This window comes from Schistocerca gregaria, chromosome 11 (assembly GCF_023897955.1).
Source record: "Schistocerca gregaria isolate iqSchGreg1 chromosome 11, iqSchGreg1.2, whole genome shotgun sequence".
Lineage (NCBI taxonomy): Eukaryota > Metazoa > Arthropoda > Insecta > Orthoptera > Acrididae > Schistocerca > Schistocerca gregaria.
The window spans coordinates 114,973,319-114,996,519 of NC_064930.1; the positions used below are offsets into that span (position 1 = coordinate 114,973,319).

Consider the following 23,201-nt stretch of genomic DNA (forward strand, 5'->3'; position numbering starts at 1 on the left):
CAGCTCTACAACTTCACCTTCGTGGTGTTAACTGATACAGTCCCCGTTTTTATGTCCCTACTGTTTGTTCAACAGCCGTTGAGGAGAGAGTGACTGTTTAGACACCCTGTAGCAGTCACGTGCCTCGGATCGCCGCGATACGGAAACCCTGTGTCCTTGTGTAGTATGTCCGTTCGCGACCAGGAACTGGCTACCAGGAGAGAGGGAAAAAATATCACTCTTTAGGCTTCCCCAGCGCCACAGTCCTGTCAACAAAACAGTCCTTCACACACACATGTGTTAGTAGTAAAAATAAGATGCCACCATATTTTTTCTTCCTCATTTTCTTCTGCCTTTCACAGCTTAGGCCTGTCGACATGTCCTCCGTTCCATCTTTTAACTGGCCTTCCTACGTCCCTCTGTCCTTAGGTTTTTTACTGTCTTCCTTGTTTCTTCGATTCGTTCGAGATGTTCCTTCCAATTTCCTTTATGTTCTTATACTAGCTGAGTACACGGCGGGGCCCTGGTTCGTCATTATTCCAACTAGTATCGCCTGTGGTCGATATTCGACCATCAGAGTAAATCGACCTGATGTGAGATAAAAAATGTCATCTATCTTAAAGTGATAACACAACACGTAAAACTGTGTCTGAATTGCCGGCCGGAGTGGCCGAGCGGTTCTGCGTGCTTCAGTATGCAACCCCGCGACCGCTACGGTCACTGGTTCGAATCCTGCCTCGGGCATGGGTGTGTGTGATGTCCTTAGGTTAGTTAGGTTTAAGTAGGTCTAAGTTCTAGGGGACTGATGACCGCAGCAGTTAAGTCCCATAGTGCTCACAGCCATTTGAACCATTTTTTGTGCCTGAATTTTCAGGCTCAGAACTGACCAATAGCAAATTCCGCATTGTTGACTATTGTTGACATACTTCTTTGATTTCTCTTTAATTGTTACGTCATTTGAAGTGAGTCCGTGGCACAGGACGTTCAAAACTAAATTTTATGTTAGTAGCGGCAAGTTAACTTTTTCCTTATGACAACACAATGTGAATACCGTTGTGTCGCGTAAAGTAATCTCAGATTCGAAGTGATTTGCGCTGTAAATCCATCAAACCGCAGTTACAGCTCTCAAAATTATTTTGAATTACGTTCCGTGCACATTTAAAGGTATCTTTCAAATTATCATTATCAAAGCCCGCATTATTCCTATTACTTTGTCGACGCAATAATTATCTCTACCTCTTAGTCTTTTTAATCCGACCCGTCAACGTTATTCTTCGAGGCGTAGCTCAATACAAATATACATTCAGTATAATAAAGGAAGTCGTAGCTATTCAAAATGAAGAAATTGAAAATTAGCAGCACTTCAAATTTTGTTATGACGGCGGAGAACAAGCGCAAAGTTAATTCCGTTTATTCTTAGACAAAGGTAATTGAAAAAAAAAAGACGCTAGTGAACTTTGTTGCTTCTCACGGCCTCGTGATTACTGCGTTTTGTTTCCCACTGCTGACAACATTAACGACGTAACAATTGTGGCATTGTAGCTGCGCAGTAATGCGTGTGTTGCTCCAAATAAATATCTGCAACATGAAATTTGAAAGCTCCTAGAACGCGATGTCACGAAACAATGTTACTTTCGTGTGCCATTTCTACCAAATGATATACAGCGCAGAAGTTGGCTACAGTTCAGTTTTCGATGTTGCACGTATTGTAGATTTTAATGCAATAAAGCACATCTTTCCTTTTACCATTCAGTAACAGTTTCGCACACACATGATTTTTTTCTTCTTGCACATCTATGGCACTATGGGACTTAACTTCTGAGGTCATCAGTCCCCTACAACTTAGAACTACTTAAACCTAAGGACATCACACACATCCATGCCCGAGGCAGGATTCCAGCCTGCGACCGTAGCGGTGGCGCGGTTCCAGACTGAAGCGCCTAGAACCGCTCGGCCACTCTGTTCGGCTTTCATATAGTTTCGTTGGCTCCTTGTGCTGTTAATATATATATATATATATATATATATATATATATATATATATATATATATATATATATATATATATAAAGATATTTCAATATTCATGTTGACGAATTAATATTATGATGTTTCTATTAGTCAGCCTCCTCTTTCGCTCTGTGTTCGTTTTCTTCTCTGCCCATATCCTTCTACCCTTTATCTCTGTCCACCTCCTACACTCCCATTTTTTGTCCTCCTGTCCTTGTCCCTGTCCATTTGCTACTCCCCCTGTCTCTGTTTATCTTCGCCTCTTCCTTTCTCTATGCGTCTTCTCCTGACCTCTCTGTGTGCCGCACAGTGATCTAATTTTGTAGATTCATTCAGCGGCTTACGGGGACACTGTCTGCGAAATGTTTTGCCAGTAGTTACTATCATACAGCTAATAAATTCAAACGCCATGCACGATCTGGCAGTTTTTGACGCATATCAGTGTTTACGACGTCATATCTTCTGAACCATGTGCTGTGCAAGACATAAATTTGCCCAGATATTCATTGCTATATTCCAACGGCCTTTAAGGCAGCAAGTTGAGACGAACAGTTTGATACGGCATACTTATGGTCTATCAAGTCGGAAAACTACCTCTAATTGGCCTACAAAAACTACGTAAGCCACAGTGCATCTACATCTACATCCATACTCCTCAAGCCACCTGACGGTGTGTGGCGGAGGGTACCCCGAGTACCTCTATCGGCTCTCCCTTCTATTCCAGTCTCGTATCCTTCGTGGAAAGGAGGATTGTCGGTATGCTTCTGTGTGGGCTCTAATCTCTCTGATTTTATCCTCATGGTCTCTTCGCGAGACGTACGTAGGAGGGAGCAATATACTGCTTGACTCTCCGGTGAAGGTATGTTCTCGAAACTTCAACAAAAGCCCGTACCGAGCTACTGAGCGTCTCTCCTGCAGAGTCTTCCACTGGAGTTTATCTATCATCTCCGTAACGCTTTCGCAATTACCAAACGATCCCGTAACGAAGCGCGCCGCCCTCCGTTGGATCTTCTCTATCTCTTCTGTCAACCGTATCTGGTACAGATCCCACACTGTTGAGCAGTATTCAAGCAGTGGGCGAACAAGCGTACTGTAACCTACTTCCTTTGTTTTCGGATTGCATTTCCTTAGGATTCTTCCAATGAATCTCAGTCTGGCATCTGCATGCGCGACGAGCGAGTTTTTCAACGTTCTCGCGCTCTCTCCATACAAACCATTAGTTCTAGAGAAAAACAAGAATTGGACCTTTTTGTAGGAAATTTTATATACTTAAATTTTGTACTGCGACACGTTTTCGCTGGAGGGTGCGGTTTTCGAGTTCTTTAAGAAAACCGTACAAAAGTGATATCAAATGTGTTCTATCTCGGAAACCATTTGGCTTCCGTCCATATGAAGTTTTTTGCTCAGAATCACTAATAGTGTCAGTCCCTCAAATCATGTACCTTTCCTTCTGACTCACCCTTTACATGATCCTTTTGATGAAATTGAGCCTATAATTCTGTCAGAGACAGCAAAGGACTTGGAACAGCAGTTGAACGGAATGGATAGTCTCTTGAAAGGAGGATATAAGATGAACATCAACAAAAGCAAAACGAGGATAATGGACTGTAGTCGAATTAAGTCGGGTGTTGCTGAGGGAATAGGAAATGAGACACTTAAATTAGTAAAGGAGTTTGGGGAGCAAAACAACTGATGATGCTCGAAGTAGAGAGGATATAAAATGTAGACTGGCAATGGCAAGGAAAGCATTTCTGAGGAACAGAAATTTGTTAACATCGAGTATAGATTTAAGTGTGAGGAAGTCGTTTCTGAAAGTATACGTATGGATTGTAGCCATGCATGGAATTGAAATATGGACGATAAATAATTTTGACAAGAAGAGAATAGAAGCTTTCGAAATGTGGTGCTACAGAAGAATGCTGAAGATCAGATGGGTAGATCACATAACTAATGAGGAAGTATTGAATAGTATTGGGGAGAAGAGAAGTTAGCGGCACAACTTGACCAGAAGAAGGGATCGGTTGGTAGGACATGTTCTGAGGCACCAAGGGATCACCAATTTAGTACTGGAGGGCAGCGTGGAGGGTAAAAATCGTAGAGGGAGACCAAGAGATGAATACACTAAGCAGATTCAGAAGGATGTAGGCTGCAGTAGGTACTGTGAGATGAAGAAGCTTGCACATGATAGAGTAACACGGAGAGCTGCATCAAACCAGTCTCAAGACTGAAGACAACAACAACAACAACAACGGCGTCCTAGCTACGTCTTGGAAATTAGTGTGTTCAGTCTGGCAGACAAGAAAGTTATAGTAAAACTTCAAATCACATTCGTCAAGCAATTTAGGATATTTGCATGGTCAAAGAAAAACAAACACGACGATTTTCAGATTTATTACTAGTAAAGATTTTGCCACTGACTGCAAAAATATTCAGTCTTTTCTAATGTTATCGTTAAGGGTCATGTCCAACAAAAAAAGATCTCTTCATAACCTAGGTTTCACTGCCATACAGTAGAACAAGAGCCATTACTTCATAGCATTTCATTTTGTCTCCCTTCCTGCATTTCTCAGTATTCTGTTTACGGTGCCACATATAGTCTGATATCTCCCTAATTTAATATCTACATCATTATCTTCGTTAAAAGTAATGCAGCTCCCTAGACAGTTGAAGTGGTGATCTTCAATTGCAATTTTGTTTCGTACTGGTTATTCTTTGTGGAACCCCATCGTCTTAGTTTTATTTACTGTCTCTGTTGTATTTACTGCTGTATTAAAATTATAATGGGTTGATTTTTGTATTTCGTATTCAGAAAAGTAGGATCTCAAAATCCAAGAGAAGCAGAAATAGTTGGTGCCGTGGAACAGATATGCAGTAGAGCAGGTTTAGCAATCTCTGGGGAGAGAACCGTTTATGACTAACATAAAAAATGGATCAAAATATTTATGAACAGACACTGAAGAGAGAGAAATTCTAATAAACTTCAAGTATCTAAGGGAGATAGCTGAAGCTAATGGATGTGAAGAACCATGACTTAAATCAACGGACTTCCGAACTGAAAAGAGCATATGGATTAAAAACCTTTACAGTTAAAAAGTGCGTATCAAGAAATGCAAAAATATGCAATACGATTATCAAACCAGAATGCTTCTAAGCAAGTAAATGATTTTCGCTCAGTTCTAATTTAGAGAAACTAGAAATATTAAGTAGATGAATTTTAGATACAACATGAGGAAAACAAGCCTGGAAATTAAGAAACAAAGATGCTATGTGCCGAATAAAAAAATAACAAAAACAATAAGGAAAGGAGATCTGATATTTTTTGCGCATTCGTATCTAATGAAAGCCGAAAGGGTGACAAAAAAGATGTGCAACTAGCTCCAGTGAAAGAAATCGACAAGAATCTGGAACTGAGGAGTTGAAAGAAATTTAGAATGGCGCAACTTAAGAACAGAAGAATCAGAAAGAGATATTTTCACAAGGAAAGCTTAAAAGGATTCCAAGGAGGCCCCAGCAGTGAGAGAACAGGTTTGGAATTGGTTTGAAGAATGAAAAAACAGACAAGGTGAAGAGATGAAAGGACATTGTAGGGAGAGGAAAAACCTTTCATCCATTATGCATGTGGAACCCAGCGATTGTGGAGAATAAAGGTTATCAGAAAGGACAGAAAACAGTCGTCTTTTGCGAGCGTAGCCTTTTTATTTTTTTCCTTCTAGTGCCAGTTTCAAGTCGCCTAGCGTCGCATCATCGAATGGTTTACAGTTCTTACTAGCATTATGGTGACACTGTGTGGTTTTTTACGTTCTGTAAAGTAGTTGGGAGCCGTTTAGTAGGGCACGGTTTGTGCATTGTTGTGTAATGATCGGAAGTGGAAAGCATAAACAACGTTGTACAAGGTGATTTATGCACCAATAGTAATCCCATTAGTATTGGTAAGCACAAGTCAGTTTCCACTATGATAGACGAAACACTAAGAACCGTGTACCGTCTATTGCTGATAAGCCGCTAGGCAGTTTGCAACGGTAACGGGGACAAAAAATGGTTCAACTGGCTCTGAGCACTATGGGACTTCTGAGGTCATCAGTCCCCTAGAACTTAAGGCTACTTAAACCTAACTAACCTAAAGACTTCACACACATCCATGCCCCAGGCAGGATTCGAACCTGGGACCGTAGCAGCAGCGCCTAGAACCACTCGTTCACAACGGGCGACGTAACGGGAACACCAAAAGCGTACTGCTAGGCAGCTGTCGGTATGGCTAACTCTTTATAAAGAAGTTCCAGAGTGTGCTCCACACATTGCCCTTATTACATTCACGTTTCTATGCAAATTCACTGTCTTCCCCTATGAAGAGTTGTCCCAGAATATTATACCACAAGACGTTAGTGAATAACAACGCTGAAAATAAGTCAACGTTTTGAACCTCTCCTGTCCAAAACCTGATACTCCCCTCTAACGAAAAAGTTGCAGTGCTTGAGATGGCCTGTGAAATGTGACTTCCACTTCACGTATCAATCAATACAAATACCTGAAAATTTAGAATATTATGTTAAATTTATTGATTTACTCTCGTGCATTATTTCTAATAGCTTGCTCAAGCTTCGTGCAGTACTGAATTGTATGTATTCTGTTTCATGCAAATTCAGTGGTAATTCATTTGCACTGAACTAGCTTTTAATTTCTAAGAAAAGAGTGGTCATATTCGCAAAACTGGAAGTTTCTGCGTTGGGTGTGATTATAAAACTTGCGTTGTCTGCAGAGAGATATCAATATGTTGTATGTATTGTTTATCTGTAGAATAAGAACAAGAGTGTACCCAATATAGACCCCTGTGGTACATTCGAATACGCTCTTTCGTTGTGCACACTCCTTCAGCTCGTTGTTGCAAAACTCTACATCCTTTTAGTTACACGAGATGAAAACTATTTTTCAACAAATCTGTAATACTGTACCATAATATTTTAACTTCTGTAGGAGAAAATGCCTGAAATCTTGTGGGGTGCCATAAGGCTTTAAAAACAGTGACAGCTCGTAGATGATTTAGTTGCGCTGTGTTACTGATTAGCGCAGGCACACCGTGACCCAAAATTAGTTGCTGCACTAGGTACCGGTCTATCAGCAAGTACTTACTTGCATGTCTGGAAAAACAGACATTGTTTGCGGTCCATAGCTGTACGAAACACTTTAAAATTAATTCACTCACTGCTAATTGCTTGATAGAAGCTGTATTAGGTACTAGCACAGCACTTGCAGCTTCGCTCGCATAGACTTTTTGGTCCACGCAGATTTTATTTCTTTAATCAAATTTTTATGTTATTCACGAATTGGAACAGGTTCTAAACTGATTAAGGCCATAAAGGCATGGTCTTCTCCGAACGTACTTTTTGACCAAAAAGCTGTTCTGTTAGCTGGAATCCAAGATGTTTGTTGATGCTGCCCTTTGCTTTCTTGTCATGATATTTTCGTAGAAACTTTCGTCCTCTGACGCGTATTTCTTTTATATCTAAGCGAGAAGCGAATTACAAATTTTCAAAGATTTAGCTTTAAAAACTTTGTAATACACCGAAATATTTTTTTAAAAATTTACATCGCCTGTTTCACTGCGTTAGGGTTTGAATTTCCAATACAGTGAAACACTTGTAACAGACAAGACATCTACAAATTTTCATAGATTCAACTTTCAAAATGCTTTCATCCTCTGTTTCGATCCCTAAGGAGTGCGGTTTCGAACAACCCTTTGTTAAACAATGCCTGCGCTAGAAGATCCACACTCTCTCCAGATTTCAAGTTTGTACCCTTCGTCGTTTGGTCAGTGAATCAGTCTGGCCCTATTTCACCCCCTTTGGCGTCGAATTTGCGAAAACAGTGGAACACATGTTTTTTTTCATTCCTAACCGAGAAGCCAAATAATAATTTTCATAAATTTAGCTTTAAAATTCATTTCACAGTGAAATATTTTCGTAAAACATTTCGCCCGCTAAGTCACCTCCTTAGCCGCTGAATTTTCGAAAACAGCGAAATGCGTATTTTTTATATGTTACATAGAAGCAAAATACAAATTTTAATAGGCTAAGCTTCCAAAATTAATTCATAATGAAATATTTCCATAAAAACTTTCATCCCCTATTTGACCTCTATAGGAGTTGAATTACCAAAAAACAGTGAAGCACGGACTTTTTTATTTGTAAGCTAGAAGCCAATTTTCAAAATTTTCATAGATTTAACTGTACAAATGCTTAGAGAAGGCAATATTTCATAAAACATTTCATCCTCTATCTGAGCTACTTAGGGGACTGAATTTCCAAAAATGCTGACATTTATTTTTTTTAAATTTTGTAACCAAGAAGTCAGATATCAGTTTTAATAGATGTAGCTTTAAAACTACTTTAGCAGTTCTTTAATAATGATTTATTTTCGAAAAAAGATTTATCCACTATTTCTGCCTATATGGGTCTAAATTTTAAAAAAATGCTGGTATTTCTTTATCTTTGAATGAGAATCCAAATACTAATTTTGGAAAGTGTAGCTTCAAAATTGCCTTAATGGCGACGTTATTTCGAAAAGCATTTTATTTCCTGTTTCACTCCCTTAGGGGTGAAATTTTGAAAAATGTCTTGTTAAATGATACCTACAGAATAAGGTGAGCACCATCTGCAAGACTCCTACTATCTATCGTTAGCGGTTTTGGCTGGGCGATTATGAGTTAGTTAGCCACGGCAGTGCTTTTTGTGTATTTACTACGCGACAGGACGTATCAAAATTGTTGTCTAATGGCTTTAGTGGACCACAGTATAGGGATATCGGCAGTGTGACGTATGGAAGTTTGGATCTGTCTGAATCCTGCACGGGTAGCCCAAGAGGTTAAGCCGACCGCTCGCGGGAAGTGCGGGTTCGACTCCTCGTCCGACACAAGTTTTCATCTCTGGCGTTTGGGTAGTAGATTTATACGTAATACAGCTAATGCGCAGTCAGCGAAATAATTTCGAACTGTCGAGAACTGCCTGTTTTACCGCACTCTGTGGGAAATTAATGAATTGCACTGCGATGCCAAGAAGTCGAACGACTCGGAAGTACAGAACATACTTTACATATGAGGCACGGTGCGCAGTGCTGTGCAGTATTTCTTGCCAGCCAGTCTTCGACTGCAGACAGGTTGCAGTTAACTCACTGCCTGCATAATAGATGCGGCAGTGCCGCCACAGGGTGTTCCACAAGCTGTTGGTGGTCGGCGCAAAAGTTGACACTGACCTGCGGACGTGTGAGTGAAGCGTGGGCGGTAACGGTCCCTTCTGTTCTGGCGCTGCGTGCGTCTTCTAGGCAGCGGGAAACCACTGTGCTCCTATTGTTCGCTACTGAGACACGGCAGGAGGCTGTAGACCGACAAGACCAGCACTGCCGGTAAACGGAGAGAAGGGAAGCCGGCAGCAAGACTGGGGGGGGGGGGGGGGGGGAGAGGGGGAGGAGTGGTGTCCCGTTTCACTTTTACTCTCGCCTGCCGCGGTCGTGCATGTGTGAGGCTGGAGGCTGGTACGAACCGGTAGCCTAATATGCTAGCGCGTCTTTCCTGAGGGGAGGGAAACAAAAAAAAAGAAGTATCTGTAATATCAGCCGCGATCACGTTGGGCGGCGCAGTACAGGGTGTACCATAAGCACACGTCACTGCGAAAACTAGCGTAGCCAACAATAAATGCAGGACAGAGCGCATTCCCCTGTGACGTCAGCAATGTAGTGCTAACTGTTGGTCGACACAAGCGCATGCTTTCTCAAAGATTTTTTCAACCTTTTTACAAGAGCGTAAAACTTTCAGTCGTAGTCGTTCGGGAATGGATGCCGAAGAGTAAGCAACATGTGTTGGTGGCGAGTGTATTGCTCGAAAAGAAAGAGAAGTGGGAACGACAGCGGATGAAACCGTGGACAGCAACAGGACAAGCTCGAAGTGTTCAGCCCAGTGCGTGCGCATAAACAACAACGAAAATTACTTGAGAATGGGCGCACAAACGTTTCAGTTTGCTCTCATGAAATTGGCCCCTCGAATTTGCACACACTACAAGGTGTTACAAAAAGGTACGGCCAAACTTTCAGAAAACATTCCTCACACACAAATAAAGAAAAGATGTTATGTGGACATGTGTCCGGAAACGCTTAATTTTCATGTTAGAGCTCATTTTAGTTTCGTCCACCTACGCTCAAAGGAGCACGTTATCATGATTTCATACGGGATACTCTACCTGTGCTGCTAGAACATGTGCCTTTACAAGTACGACACAACACGTGGTTCATGCACGATGCAGCTCCTGCACATTTCAGTCGAAGTGGTCGTACGCTTCTCAACAACAGATTCGGTGACCGACGGATTGGTAGAGGCGGACCAATTCCGTGACCTCCACGCTCTCCTGACTTCAACCCTCTTGACTTTCTTTTATGGGGGCATTTGAAAGCTCTCGTCTACGCAACCCCGGTACCAAATGTAGAGACTCTTCGTGCTCGTATTGTGGACGGCTGTGATACAATACGCCATTCTCCAGGGCTGCACCACCGCATCAGGGATTCCGTGCGACAGAGGGTGGATGCACGTATCCTCGCTAATGGAGGACATTTTGAACATTTGCTGTAACAAAGTGTTTGAAGTCACGCTGGTACGTTCTGTTGCTGTGCATTTCCATTCCATGATTAATGTGATTTGAAGAGAAGTAATAAAATGAGCTCTAACATGGAAAGTAAGCGTTTCCGGACACATGTCCACAAAACATCCTTTCTTTCTTTGTGTGTGAGGAATGTTTCCTGAAAGTTTGGCCGTACCTTTTTGTAATACCCTGTATGTTCATTTAAAAAATGACATTTCTTAACTTCATTCATGGTAAACGATGTGTTTGGAATGCCTACAAGTCTGTCATTCACGATTTAAATAATGAACCGCGTCCTAGGTATGTATTTTTTCGTGCTTAATACGACGCTTTTCGAGATTCTCATTATCAAAAGGAAATATTCACCTAGGTATTGTATGTGGTGTTTACATATGTCCAATGTTACTTATAATCCGTCTTGATTGCAAAAAAATGGTTTTCAAATGACCGGTTTCGGTTCCTCTAGAAGCATCTTCAGATGTGCAGTTTCGGTTACAGGAGTAACCCGTCCATACGCAGCAACCATCACATGCTGCGTGACATATGTGATGCAATTGGACAGATTTTTTTGTCTAATTTTCCAGATAAAACACCTATGTAAATATTTGTATTCGATCATCAGAATAAATTTTCGCAAAGCATCGTATAAAAATACTTAATTGGTAAGGAGTTTCATTATTTAAATCATGAATGCTACTTCGGCTAAGGATTGTCTCATGACTCAGATAAGATTTCAGCAACAAGCGGAGCTATTCCAGCTTTCAATATAGTACTCGAATCTCCATGTACTGTTATATATATATTATTCCAGAAACATGTGAACCAATATATGTCACCAGAGCCGACCGCTGTGGTCGAGGGGTTCTAGGCGCTTCAGTGCGGAACCGCGCTGCTGCTACGGTCGCAGGTTCGAATCCTGCCTTGGGCATGGATGTGTGTGCTGTTCTTAGTTTAGTTAGGGTTAAGTAGTTGTAAGTCTAGGGGACTGATGATCTCAGATATTAAGTCCCATAGTGCTTTGAGCCATTTGAACCATTTAAAATCACCGGATGAGCAATTTATGAAGATTAAATTAACTTATTTAGAGTATAAATAAATAGATGTGTTTCACTTACGTGCACTTTCAGTACCCGTGCCTTTTCACATCTCCATCTCATTCCACATGCCTCCCCTTTATACGTAAGCATAAGTCATCCATAGTGCAACAACTTCGAATGTAGCTGATGGCTGCAGCTGTTCGTTTGTAAGGTTCCACCCGCATATTACCGTTTCTGTAGTTAGCCTGCGTGGCATTACAAAGAATTTCGTATTCTTCATACTCTGTAACGGTGAGTGTGGTGGTAGCCACGCACGAAAATAGTTCGTCAAAAATGGCTCAAACGGCTCTGACCAATATGGGACTTAACATGTAAGGTCATCAGTCCCCTAGAACTTAGAACTAACCTAAGGACATCACACACATCCATGCCCGAGGCAGGATTCGAGCCTGCGACCATAGCAGCATCGCGGTTCCAGACTGAAGCGCCTAGACACGCTCGGACACACCGGTCGGCAAACACATCGTCATTTTGTAGCTTAAATGCAGTAAAGCAAGCGAAACAACAAGTAAACACCAGCCCTCCCTGTGGCTTTTATCAAAGATCGCTGCTAAATTCTTCCCTACACCACTGAAAAGATTTGACCAAATGGCTTTGATAATTATTTAACGCTGGCCACGAACACTACATTGCTGACGTCATACACACTTGCGCTCAGGCCTGTTTGTATTGTTGCCCACCGAAAATTAGTGTTAGTAGCTAAACCTATCAACTGTGTGTGTGTGTGTGTGTGTGTGTGTGTAAGCGGGGCGGGGGGGTTGATTTTGGGCTACAAAACAGCACAAATAGTTAGTGTCTTCTTTCATTTGATTCTTTGCAAACTCATAACACATTGAAAGACGAACACGAGAACTACCGAAGGGTACTAACTGCTGTCCTTTTATGAGGAGGTCAATCGCAGAGGCAGCAGTCCAGTGTAAGACGGTCACACGCCCTTGCGGCCCAACAAATTGTTTCGCTGTTTGTCTGAAATTGTTTCTGGGAATGCGGAGTTGTTTCAGTTGGCAGCTGTTATTCATTCACCATCATTGACCATTCTAATTGCTTCTTGTCTAATTATGTCGACGTCTGTCAGGTCTTCAGCATTAACCTGCACTTCGATATTTCATTTTTTTTAGGCAAGGTTCTTTTCCTTGAGGAATAGGAGAGAGAGAGAGAGAGAGAGAGAGAGAGAGAGAGAGAGAGAGAGAGAGAGATTCTGGTTGCTTCAGAGAAAGATATTGACGGGTAGAGGGAGACTGATAGAAAAATTAGTAGACGGCCTTGAATGAGTAAAACGAAGGTATAAAGAAAAGATCAATCAGCGTTCTTATCATGTCGACAAGGTGAAAATTAAGGAGCTCAAACTCGTACTGAAGACAGAAACTGGGCGTTTAGTCTGTAATTATGTTTTACAATACGGGTAACACAGTCATACGGTTCGATGGGCAGCAGAGATTTGACTTTCAGTATCTGTTATATAATTATTGACCGAATGAAAAAATTTTAAATGGTTCAAATGGCTCTGAGCACTATGGGACTTAACATCTTAGGTCATCAGTCCCCTAGAACTTAGAACTACTTAAACCTAACTAACCTAAGGACAGCACACACATCCATGCCCGAGGCAGGATTCGAACATGCGACCGTAGCAGCCGTGCGGTTCCGGACTGAAGCGACTAGAACAGCTAAGCCACGGCGGCCGGCTAATGTGGACATCGCTAATGATAATCCTGTTGTTGTTTTGAAATATATATATGAAGGTAATTCGAAAGAATTTTGAGAGTTATAATTGTGGTTTGATGATTTTGGAATGCAAATCATTTCGCATCTGACGTGGCTTTATGTGATATAGCGGCATTCACATTATATAGTCATAAGTTAACCTTCCGCCGTTAACACAAAATTTCTTTTCTAACACGCTGTATCAAGGACTCACATCAAACGATCGAATAGTTAAAGAGAAATTAAAGAACTATTTCAAGAATACTCGTAGCTACAATGCATCGTTTGCTACGGGTCTGCTCTGAGGACAGAATTTCAGTTTTTGCGTCAAGTGTCTCACTTTAAGATAGATGACTTTTTTTTCGTCACAGATCAGGTCCACTGATGGTCGAATTTCGACTACAGGCGATACTATTTTTAAAAATATCTGAGCAGATGCGGAACCTTATCAACAATATGTCATCCATTACTGAAATGACTGTGGCCGTGCGGTTCTAAGCGCTTCAGTTTGGAACTGCGTGACCACTACGGTCGCAGGTTCGAATCCTGCCTTGGGCATTGATGTGTTTGATGTCCTTACGTTAGTTAGGTTTAAGTAGTTCTAAGTTCTAGGGGACTGATGACCTCAGACGTTGAGTCCCATAGTGCTCAGAGCCATTTGAACCTGAAATGACTTTTCCTTAAGATGTAGGTCAAATTGTCAAGACTCCATTGATCCAGTTTCCGTCTCCGTAGGTAGGTAGTCAGCGCGGTTGACTGCCCGACGGAGGACGCGGGTTCAACTCCCGGTACTGAGAGTGGTTTTTGTCTGCTGGGACTGCTGGTATGGAGTGCACTCAACCTCGCGAGGTCAATTGAGGAGCTACTTGACTTAGCAGTAGCGGCTCCAAGGTCAAAAACTCGTTGGCGTTTGGGAGAAAGATGTGCTGGCGCCACGCCCCTCCATAGAGCATCCGGTGACACCATTGGTGTAGGATGAGACGGTTGTCGGTCGGTACCGATGGACTAGCCAGGATGTGTGCGCGTAGTTTACGTCTAGTCGTCCCGTGTTTGGTATGAACTTGCGGTGGGGTTACTGGTACAGGCGGGAGGGCTATTTCAGCACACAGTGCTAGCCAGTTCGCACTGTGTGGCGGAGTGAAGAGAGGAACGGCTCTAGCGCCGGATGCCCGGGCCGGGAGAAAGCAGAAGGCAGCTGCCTGTTTCCTGCGCGCGCCGCCCTGGGGAAGCTCCACCCGACTACCTGCTGTCTCACGCGCCTCACTACACGAGTCGTGGCGCCAGCAAAGGCTTGCCAATGCTTCAGTACAGCCTCGCCCTTCTACTGTAGCTGCCTCGCCCACATAGCTTCACCTTACAGCAAGAAGTATGCTACAATGAGAGTTTCACTCTGCAGCGGAGTGTGCGCTGATATGAAACTTTCTGGGAGATTCAAACGGTTTGCCGGACCGAGACTCGAACTCGGGACCTTTGCCCTTCGCGGGCAAATGCTCTACCATCTGAGCTACCCAAGCACAACCCACGCCCCGTCCTCACAGCTTTACTTCTGCCAGTACCTCGTCTCCTACCTTCTAAACTTCACAGAAGCTCTTCTGCGAAACTTGCAGAACTAGCAGCATTCCTGGCAGAAAGCTTTGAGGACGGGACATGCGTCGTGCTTGGGTACCTCAGTTGGTAGAGCACTTGCCCGTGAAAGGCAAAGCTCCCCAGTTCGGTCCGGTACAACGTTTTAATCTGCCAGGAAGTTTCATATCAGCGCACACTCCGCTGCAGAGTGAAAATCTCATTCTGGAAACATCCCCCAGGCTGTGGCTAAGCCATGTCTCCGCGATATCCTTTCTTTCAGGAGTGCTAGTTCTGCAAGGTTCGCAGGAGAGCTTCTGTAAAGTTTGGAAGGTAGGAGGCGAGGTAGTGACAGAAGTAAAGCTGTGAGGACGGGGCTTGAGTCGCGCTTGGGTAGCTCAGTTGGTAGAGCACGTGCCCGCGAAAGGCAAAGGTCCCGAGTTCGAGTCTCGGTCCGGCAAATAGTTTTAACCTGTCAGGAAGTTTCAAGTAGTACGCTCTATAAAAAAATCACACGGCAATCCTGGCCGCTTAATTGAGCCTACTGCCCGGTCTGTAGCGCCGTAGAAGACTGCAAGAGCCGACAAGTGCAAGAATTATTGCACAATCAGCTTAACAGTTCGACAGCACTTAACTTCGGTGTTACCACTGCAGTTAACGATAGTACTAATAATAATAATTATTATAATTATAACTAATATTATTGTTATTATTATAGACAGTTTTAAGTATCATAGCATATTTCAGGCGGAGTTTGGGATCATGAAAGAGGAGCAGCTGGAAAGAGACACTGGTAGTTAATAAAAAATAGAATATCAGCGAAGAGGGACGGAAAACTGGTGGAGGTGGGTGGACTGAAGAGAGCGATTGCAGACAAGTATATGGAAGAGGAAGCTGTTGTTGTTGTAGTCTTCAGTCCTGAGACTGGTTTGATGCAGCTCTCTATGCTACTCTATCCTGTGCAAGCTTCATCATCTCGCAGTACCTACTGCAACCTACATCCTTCTGAATCTGCTTAGTGTATTCATCTCTTGGTCTCCCTCTACGATTTTTACCCTCCACGCTGCCCTCCAGTACTAAATTGGTGATCCCTCGATGTCTCAGAACATGTCCTACCAACCGATCCCTTCTTCTAATCAAGTTGTGCCACAAACTCCTCTTCCCCCCCAATCCTATTCAATACCTCCTCATTAGTTATGTGATCTACCCATCTAACCTTCAGCACTCTTCTGTAGCACCACATTTCGCAAGCTTCTTTTCTCTTTTTGTCTAAACTATTTATCGTCCACGTGTCAATTCCATCCATGGCTATACTCCATACTTTCAGAAATGTCTTCCTGACATTTAAATCTATACTCGATGTTAACAAATTTTTCTTCTTCAAAAAAGCTTTCCTTTCCATTGCCAGTCTACATTTTGTATCCTCTCTACTTCTACCATCATCAGTTATTTTGCTCCCCAAATAGCTAAACTCCTTTAATACTTTAAGTGTCTTATTTCCTAATGTTATTCCCTCAGCACCACCCGATTTAATTTGCCTACATTCCACTATCCTCGTTTTGCTTTTGTTGATGTTGATCTTATACCATCTCTTCAAGACACTGTCCATTCTGTTCAACTGCTCTTCCAAGTCCTTTGCTGTCTCTGACAGAATTACAATGTCATCGGCGAACCTCAAAGTTTTTATTTCTTCTCCATGGATTTTATTACCTACTCCGAATTTTTCTTTTGTTTCCTTCACTGCCTGCTCAATATGCAGATAGAGAATAACATTGGGGAGAGGCTCTCACATGTGAATTAGGTTGCAGAGCATGCACAGACCAGTAATCTACATGTCATTAACCATTTACGAGATGTTAAAAACGTTTTCCCTAGGAGGGTGGGTGTACGAACTCTACAGTTTGCCCTCTCCTTAACTGTGAGAGCAAAATAGGCGTCCAAGCAGATCTGTGGCCGTTTGCAGTATGCTACAGAAACTAACGTTTCTTTTCTAAAACCGTGTTGTGGGGAACTAATTCATACCAGAGATGACATACAGTCGCACTGAACGTATACATCCTTGTGCTCTACAAGCTAGTATCGATTTACAGGGTGTTACAAAAGTCGATGTTAATCAGCCAGAGCAGTGGATGAATAGTACAGGGTGATCCATAAATAGTTATGTCTCAAAGAAGAATGCGGGTCCAAATAAGGGATTTCGTTAGCATACTGGATCCATCAGCTCTTGACGTTCCATTTTCCTGCTCAGAATCACAAATGCCATAACTGTTGATATCACACGTGAAATTTAACAGAATTGTATGTACGCAGTATGATATTCCACGAATTAGTATCAGATTACAAGGTAATAGAAAAGTCTCCGCTAGGCGCCCACGTGAAAGTATAAAGAGCATGACGTGACCCACAGATATATACCAAATTACCTGTGTACATTGTACGTCCAAGAACATCTATCGCCGTTTGTTGGTTCCTACAGTAATTAATATTGTGATTTCCATTCCAGAATCTGGTATTGCCAAACTCGTTCATGTCACAAACACAATCAATGCGCAAGCACACAATACTCTAAGCTGCTCCACAAGGTAATATCAGTGTGAGTTATATTTCAAAAGTCGTAGCCAGGGGTGTCCGAAAAATCTGCCTCCGTTTACCTGAGCAGAGTACAGGTCTTGGGATGTGTGTTAGCTCCAGAAGATAACACTACACTTTCCGTTCGAAAATAATGTATCACGAAACTGTTTCATCTCATATGCGAAATACATTCACAGGTTATCCTTGCAACCGGTACTGTACAACCTACTGTCAGTTAGTAGGGTGTTACAAAAGTCTCGGCTGTGCGCCTATGTGAGTAAAGGAAAACGACAGGGTGGCCCGAAGTCGATGCCTGGTTACCTGCCAGAGCAGACTGCGACTCTAAGCAAGACTGTGTTCGATTACTGGGTGCAGCAGAAGTTGATCGCAGTCCTCTCCGAAATCACGTACGTGAAAATAAATTCACACGTAAAATACTAGAGCAATATGCCAATCTGTGTGCATTGTGCTGTTCTGCAAGTTAGTATCTGTGTACACTGTGTTACGAAAGTTGTGGCTTGGTTTCCAAATGAGGAACTGAAAGGTACAGGGCGCCCCAGAAGTTGAACACAGTACAGGGCCTAGAACGTGTATATCCGTCAGTTGGTTGGTACACGAGTTAACATTCCAGTTTCCACTGCGAAGTCACATATCACTGAATTGTTTCATCTGGAAAGCGAAATACAGTCGCAGTATAATTAGGCTACACTGTGCCTCCACAAGTTATACTACTGTATAGGGTGTGGCAGAAGTTTTGACATAGAGCCTTTGCGAGCTTAGTAACAGTACAGGATGCCCCATAAATTTCTTCCTTCTTACTACTGCAGACTGTGGAATGTTTGTGACTATCAGTTGCTTGCTGCGCGAGTTGTCATTCCATTTTCCGTCGAAAAATCATGAATTGCGGAGCTGTCACAAGTGAAATACAGTTGACTGGTAAATATGCAACATGGTGGCCCACAAGTTACCATCATTATATAGGGTGTCACAAAAGTCTTGACATAGTGCCAATGGAAGTGCAATTACCGTACAGGGTGCCTGACAAGTTAGTAATATCGTATAGGGTGTCACAAAAGTCTTGACACAGCAACAATGCGATTGCAGTTACCATACAGGGTGCCTGACAAGTTTGTACCATTGTATAGAGCACCACAAAAGGCTTGACACAGCACCGAAGCTATGTCACGCCACAAGTTAGCGCCATGTATAGGGCGTAACAAGAGTCTTGACACAGCACCGGTGCTGTTGCACTTACCACACAGGGTGCCTCACAAGTTAGCGCCATTGTATAGGGCGCAACAAAAGTCTTCACACAACTCCAGTTTCAGTGCACTTACCGAACAGGGTGCCCCACAAGTCAGCCCTATTGTATAGCGTGTTAGAAAAGTTCAGGCTGAGATCCTATGCTAGCAAAGTAACGGTATAGGGTGCCCCGCAAGTCGGCGCCCGCTTACCTGTCGGAGAGGCGGGGTGGTCCAGACGGCCTGGCTGCTACTGGGACGTGTGCCCGGGGCGCGCCTTGTCGGCAGACTGAGCTCGGCCGCGGCGCCTCTCTCGCAGTACACACCGCTCCGCTCCTCGACTTTCTCCGTGCACAGCCTCCGTCCACAATCTGCCGCCTCCCACCGCCGAGTCTCGTCTGTAGGCGCCCACATCCAGACACTGCCGACTCACCGTCGTCCTGGACTCTCGGCCGCCTTCCGGCGCGCGCCGTTTGTGTAGAACCCAGCTGTCGCATCCGCGATGGAGCCCACCGACTTGTGGTGGCACAAGTGACGTGCATCCACAGAGGACACTTCGTGGTTTTTGACTGTACCATCAACGTCGAGAAAACCGCCTCAGTGACGAGTGGAGTAGAAAATTTATTTACAGATGCACTACCAAAAGAGAGAAAGGAGCATCGGAGTTTGACGTTACTTCGACGATGAAATAATGCGCATAGAGAGAAATGGGGGGGGGGGGGGCGGGGAAAGACACGACAGCCCTTCATCCCCCCATCTCCACACAACCCACGCAGACGGGTAGATAGAAAGAAAACAAGAGTGGGGAAAGGGGGGCAGAAACAGACAGATCAGGTGAATCACAATTCGTTCGCTAAGGGGCACCGTAGTGGGATTTCTGGCATACTAACAGTACAGAAATGTCGTTCATAAAATTCCGTCCCGTTCATATTTTTGGTAGAAAAATATACGTCAGACCAATGCAATGAATGAACAAGTATCTTCATTCGACGCTCTGTACGTGTGTTGCAGTGGTTCTCATTTAATTGTAAAAAAGCTGAAATATAATGAGTTTCAAAAAATGACGATATAGCGTACGCCTGCTGTAGCCGTACTAACAGCCCGCGCGTACCGGTATATGTTTACTCTCGCTATCGTCTCTGTCTGGATTGGAATCATTTGCTGACCGGTCCAAGATTAATTAATAATTACAGTACAAGGTTACATCACCAGTTACAGTTACATTCTCAGCAAGTACACCAAGTCCTTTCATCCATACATGTATTTTTTCATCATTACTAACTTTACGACAGGAGCGAGTACACAATGTAAATGGCACAGTACTATATATACAGGGTGAGTCACCTAACATTACCGCTGGATATATTTCGTAAACCACATCAAATACTGACGAACCGATTCCACAGACGGAACGTGAGGAGAGGGGCTGTGTAATTGTTTAATACAAACCATATAAAAATGCACGGAAGTATGTTTTTAACACAAACCTACGTTTTTTTAAAATGGAATCCCGTTAGTTTTGTTAGCACATCTGAACATATAAACATATACGTAATGAGTGCCGTTTGTTGCATTGTAAAATGTTAATTACATCCGGAGATATTGTAAACTAAAGTTGGCGCTTGAGTACCACTGCTCCGCTGTTCGATTGTGTATCGGAGAGCACCGAATTACGTAGGGATACAAAGGGAACGGTGATGGACCTTAGGTACAGAAGAGACTGGAACAGCACATTACGTCCACATGCTAACACCTTTTTATTGGTCTTTTTCACTGACGCACATGTACATTACCATGAGGGGTGAGGTACACGTACACACGTGGTTTCCGGTTTCAATTACGGCGTGTACGACATTCTTTACGCCAAAGATTGCAATTGTGCGCAGCAAATGATGGCCACCACATTGAACATCTATTGGCCTGACATGTCGGGACACACCCTATTCCATTCCGTAATTGAAAACGGAAACCACGTGTGTACGTGTACCTCACCCCTCATAGTAATGTACATGTGCGTCAGTGAAAAAGACCAATAAAAAGGTGTTAGCATGTGGAAGTAATGTGCTGTTCCAGTCTCTTCTGTACCTAAGGTCCATCACCGTTCCCTTTGGATCCCTACGTAATTCGGTGCTCTCCGATACACACGACCGAACAGCGGAGGAACGGTACTCAAGCGTCAACTTTAGGTTACAATATCTCCGGATGTAATTAACATTTTACAATGCAACAAACGGCACTCATTACGTATTAGTTTATATGTTCAGATGTGCTAACAAAACTAACGTGGTTCCACTCAAAAAACGTAGGTTTGTGTTAAAAAAACATACTTCCGTGCATTTTTATATGGTTTGTATTAAACAATTACACAGCCCCTCTCCTCACGTTCCGTCTGTGGAATCGGTTCGTCAGTATTTGATGTGGTTTACGAAATATATCCAGCGGTAATGTTAGGTGACTCACCCTTTCTATATAGTATTGTGCCATTTACATTGTGTACTCGCTCCTGTCGTAAAGTTAGTAATGATGAAAAAATACATGTATGGATGAAAGGACTTGGTGTACTTGCTGAGAATGTAACTGTAACTGGCGATGTAACCTTGTACTATAATTATTAAGACCGGTCGGCAAATGATTCCAATCCAGGTAGACAGGCATTCTCACATCGGACGATAGCGAGAGTAAACCATCCATGCGCTCAGTATATAAGCGGCCAACGCAGATCAGCGGAATCATTCCGCTGTGAGCTATGTCTGCAACATCATTGAAGCACTATGCCTCGTCGACGTCTGTATCGTTAACGTCGCCATCGCATGCCTCTCTACATACACATAATAAGCCTGGAGAATCAAGGTCAAGGCGTAATTTTTTTTACCTCCAACTTGATCTACCCAATCATGCTGTAGTATACACTGTTTCATAGTATATTTCCGACACCTGCAGTTTTTTTAATGTTAAAAATAATAATCATTTGTCAGAAGCATCAGAATTATTGACAAATTGTAATAATCAGTTAAAAACAAATTACCTCTCATAGGACAGGACTGACTACGAAGCTGATGAGCGTGGAGTTGTTATACATAGGATTTCTACTACGTTTAGTGACACGGGTCAGTCTGATACTTTCAATACAGTATCAGCGAAAGCGTGTCAGGGACTGGAAAAAATGTAAGGGTGTTAATGCATGGAAGGTAACAGTAAACACTTAATAGGAAAATACATCTTTAAAAGTGGAATGATAAGTAAGAAAATAAAAATTTGTATGTGCGCATTTCCGGCCCGTGCTGTACATTTTTCGTAAAAAAGGGAAGTTCAAATGTGTGTGAATTTCTAAGGGACCAAATTGCTTAGGTCATCAACGGTTCAAATGACTCTGAGCACTATAGGACTTAACATCTGAGGTCATCAGTCGCCTAGAACTTAGAACTACTTAAACCTGGAAAATTGTACTGAAATGCAGGAGGATCTGCAGCGAATTGACGCATGGTGCACGGAATGGCAATTGAATCTCAATGTAGACAAGTGTAATGTGATGCGAATACATAGGTCCCTTATCATTTAGCTACAAAATAGCAGGTCAGCAACTGGAAGCAGTTAGTTCCATAAATTATCTGGGAGTACGCATTAGGAGTGATTTAAAATGGTATGATCATATAAAGTTGATCGTCGGTAAAGCAGATGCTAGACTGAGATTCATTGGAAGAATCCTAAGGAAATGCAATCCGACAACAAAGGAAGTAGGTTACAGTACGCTTGTTCGGCCACTGCTTGAATACTAGTCAGCAGTGTGGGATCCGTACCAGATAGGGTTGATAGAAGAGATAGAGAAGATCCAACGGAGAGCAGCGCGCTCCGTTACAGGATCATTTAGTAATCGCTAAAGCGTTACGGAGATGATAGATAAACTCCAGTGGAAGACTCTGCAGGAGAGACGCTCAGTAGCTCGGTACGGGCTTTTGTTGAAGTTTCGAGAACATACCTTCACCGAAGAGTCAAGCAGTATATTGCTCCCTCCTGCGTATATCTCGCGAAGAGACCATGAGGATAAAATCAGAGAGATTAGAGCCTACACAGAAGCATACCGACAATCCTTCTTTCCACGAACAATACGAGACTGGAATAGAAGGGAGGACTGATAGAGGTACTCAGGGTACCCTCCGCCACACACCGTCAGGTGGCTTGCGGAGTATGGATGTAGATGTAGATGTAGAAGGGCATCACACACTTTCATGCCAGAGGCAGGATTCGAACCTGCGACCGTAGCAGCAGCGCGGCTCCGGTATGAAGCGCCTAGAACCGCTCGGCCACAACGGCCGGCTGCTTAGGTCATCAGTCCCTAGACTTACACACTGCTTAAAGTAACCTGTGCTAAGAACAACTCGCACACTCATGCACGAGGGAGCACTCTAACCTCTGGC

General features: G+C 43.0%; 2 protein-coding genes across 3 annotated transcripts in view; one reads left to right on the plus strand and one right to left on the minus strand.

Moving 5' to 3' along the window:
* The window catches only part of LOC126295231 (uncharacterized), a 171,466-nt gene extending 152,358 nt beyond the window's left edge, over nt 1-19,108 (minus strand). The window contains exon 1 of one of the 2 annotated variants that reach the window (XM_049987580.1): nt 19,000-19,108. The gene's annotated coding sequence lies outside the window, so the exon portion shown is untranslated. Of the gene's footprint in view, nt 1-9,234; nt 9,343-18,999 lie in introns of those variants that run through there. The other variant, XM_049987581.1, reaches the window with a different exon arrangement.
* LOC126295230 (uncharacterized) overlaps nt 1-23,201 on the plus strand; it is a 2,305,622-nt gene that overhangs the window by 1,703,161 nt on the left and 579,260 nt on the right. The window lies entirely within an intron of this gene.